The sequence below is a fragment of the Quercus suber genome, unplaced genomic scaffold (genome assembly GCF_002906115.3).
Source record: "Quercus suber isolate HL8 unplaced genomic scaffold, Cork oak 2.0 scaffold_396, whole genome shotgun sequence".
Taxonomy (NCBI): domain Eukaryota; kingdom Viridiplantae; phylum Streptophyta; class Magnoliopsida; order Fagales; family Fagaceae; genus Quercus; species Quercus suber.
In genome coordinates this window covers 314,626-318,329 of record NW_027069848.1, presented here as the reverse complement: position 1 = coordinate 318,329, position 3,704 = coordinate 314,626, and positions in this window count along the sequence as shown.

Here is a 3,704-nt window from a genome sequence, read left to right as displayed (position 1 = left end):
TATACTGGGGATTTAGGGAACCTTCGTCCAGAGGGTAAAGTCTTTGTCTCCCTTTTTCTTTTTGTTAATATTATTGTTTGTTTATGTCTAACTTTTATTTATTTTCTTTTAGCCGTGGGACGACCTTCCCTTAGCAAATTCCACCGCGACCGCGTCCACAGGGCTCGTCTACATTCAGACAGGGATTTTCATTCCTTAGTTACACTCAGACGACTCGCCAAGTGGGGACTTGGTCCTAAACCATCTGAAGAAGCTCTTGCACACGAGATTACTGTACGAAGAAGTAAGTTCTAAATCCTAAGTGTTTTTATTGTTGTTTCTCTCGTCTTCGTCCTAAAAGAGAGTTTTCTTTTCTCCTCCATTTTTTTTTTTTTTTTTTTTTTTTTTTTTTTGCTCTAGTAATTTTAGAAGGAAAAAAAAACCAACTTATTTTATTTAACTTTTATTTATAATACTTTCAACAAAAACTAGATAAGCTATTCCACACGGTCACTAGATTTATTTAACATAATGGCCTCCTAACTTATTTTCTCTCCCTTAAAACTTACATTAAATTCTTAGGATTCTAATACTAATTTCTTTTGACCTCTTTCTCCCAAAAAAAAAAATCTTATGACCTACCTGAGATCCTAATTTCTAATGACTACAAAAACATTGATATCTAATTTCCTAAAATTTTAAAACTTACAAAAATCTTAAATTATCAACAATAAAAAATCCTATAAAAAAAAAAAAAATCCTATCAACCATATGTGCTTATTGTAGTCAAATGAAAAATCTTCAATTTCATTTTGGGTGTTACCTTTTATGTTCCACCAATCATAATTTGCTACAAATAATTTTTTCTTTTCTTATAAAATAAATTTTTTTTTAAAATACACATAGTAACAAACTATGATTGGTGGAGCATAAAATGGAAAATTAAGGACGCATTTGGTATGTTGTAATAGATCCTACAATAGAATGGTTATTCATGTGATAACTATTTGTTTATTTGGTTACATCTTTATTATAGAGAATAGATTTTTAAAATTTTTTTTATACAAAATAGAAATTCTACTCTAACTTAATCTAAGTATATATGAGTGTGAAGTCTTCCTAGAGACTTGAACCTCGGCCTTTGCCCCCTACACCCCACAAGTACTTATACTTGTGAAGTAACCATCGTGCTCAGAGTGTGCGATGGTATTATAGAGTATAGTTATTACTTAAATTAAGTAATAACTATTCATTTTTAAAATGACTATAGTAGCTATTCTATTAAACGGGAAACAACTTTTAAAATTAATATATTTTCAAAAAATACAAACTTTCCGTATGCATCGTATTTTACAAACTTTCCATTCGTTCATAACAACCAAACGTAAAAATATAAATAGTTACTTATATTGCAACATACTTTATTCCCAATAATAAAAATTAGTAGGGGGTAATTATAGTTCCCTCCCTTGAAATTTGGAAGAAAGACACTCCACCAAAACCTGAAGGAAAAAACTCTTCCTTCCCTTGAAGTCTAGAGACATTAACACTCTCCCTTTTGATTTTATTAGTAACGAAATATTCTAAATTTGTATAAGAATCTATTTACAAAAGTTTATTCATGTTTAGTAAAAAAATAAGGGTAAATTGCAAATTACACTTCTAAAGTTTGGGGTTGACTGGATTTTATAACCCAATGTTTCAAAAACTTAATTTTACACTCTGAAGTTTGGTTCCGTTAGCAATTCACCTCCTACGGTTAGTTTCTACCATTAATTGACACATCACCATGCTAACATGTTTTATTTTTGCCAAATCAACCCCAAAATTACGTAGTTTCAGTGATGACCAAGTTAAAAGCTAGCACAATCAAAACTACATAGTTTCATGCCTAAACTTAAAACACAAACCTCTAGGCTAAACGTCAGTGTTCAGGCTAAATTATAAAAAAAATAAAAATAAATAAAAAAATGAACCACGGATCTGACCTCCCTAACCCATACCCCATGAACCCAGACCTCCCTAACCTATACACAAGACCAAGTTAAAAGCCGACACAATCAAAACTCATCTTGGTCCCAAAAACCGGTCCAGCATATTTTAATATAGGAGCTAAAATCAGAAGCTTTTTATGTTGAAATTGAAAACCATGGTAGCTAGCTCTAGGTTGGGACAACAAAGATTCTAAAGAAGAAGAAGGAAGGTGCACAGAGAGAGGAGAATAAAGAAAGACCCATAGTGTTCATGTAGCCAATAAAGATTGTCGTTCTTTATTTTTGATTTCTTTGCATCTCACTCTGTTTCTTTGTTTTTGATCTCTAGTTTTGCATTTTTTTTAATTGTTTGTATTCTAGGTTCTTTTGTATTTCATTAAACATTGGTTTGTCCTCCTCTTCTATTATTTTATTATATTATATTTCTTGTCTTAGTTATTTCTCCTTGTCAAGTTTACAATTTAGCCTCCATTAGGATACAAATTATAAATGAAAATTATTTCACTATTCAGCTTATTTTTGCTACTATTTTTGGGCTCGACTGCACTTTTTGGTACTATTGATCATGAGTTTCATTGTACTATTTCAACTAACTTTTACCTTTATCTATAGTACTTTCAGTGATAAGTTTTCAGTTTCAATAAAATAAGCGGTATCCAAACACACCCTTAATATCATTACTTCTTGTTTGTTTCCTCACTTATCTTTCTATGTTATTCTATTGTCCTAGTTTATAGTTATGTATAGAGTAGTGTAGCCCTCCTCTTTATGGGTAAGGGAGGTCTGGGTTCATAGGGTATGGGTTAGGGAGGTCAAATCCTCAGAGGTCTTGTTCATGGTTTTTTGTATTCTATTTTAAAGTTTGGCTTGAACGGTGACGTTTAGGCTAGAAGGTCATGTTTTAAGTTTAGTTATGAAACTATGAAGTTTTGATTATGCTAGCTTTTAACTTGATCATCATAGAAACTAAGTAGTTTTGGGGTTAATTTGGAAAAAAATAAAACATGTCAGCATGGTGATGTGTTAGTTAACGGCAAAAACTAATCGTGGGTGATGAATTGCTAACGGAACCAAACTTCAGGGTGTAAAATCAAGTTTTTGAAACGTTAGGATGTAAAATCTTGTTAACCCCAAACTTCAGGGGTGTAATTTGTAATTTACCCAAAAAATAACTAATAAATTTAGAATAAAAATGAAAAATTTATCAAGTACCAAAACACTTGTAATAACAAATCTTTCCATAACTCGTTGAAAAAAAAAAAAAAAAAAAAAAAAAAAACACTTGCCATAAAATTTAAAAATTAGATAGACACGTGGGCAAAATTGGATTCCAATTGAAATCTAATTTAGAAACTAATTTGATTTGGACTCTTCAACTTTTACACTTAATAATTCACCTGGTATAAAAATTAAAAATTAGATGGGACACATGGCACAAAATTGGACTCTAATTAAAATTCAATTTGGATTCTAATTTGATTTTCTCTTAACTTCGGCTTTATATATATATAATATATATATAAACATGCTACGAAAATTGAGAATACAATTGAAATCTAATTGGATTTTCTCTGAGTTTTGGCTATATATTTTAAATATATTAGATTGTAGGTTATATTAAAGACTATAATAGTTTTTCCCAAAAAAAAAAAAAGAAAAAAAGACAAAAATATATTTTTGGCCTTTTTTTTAAATTTTTTATTTTGGCCTTTCTATTTATCATATATCACT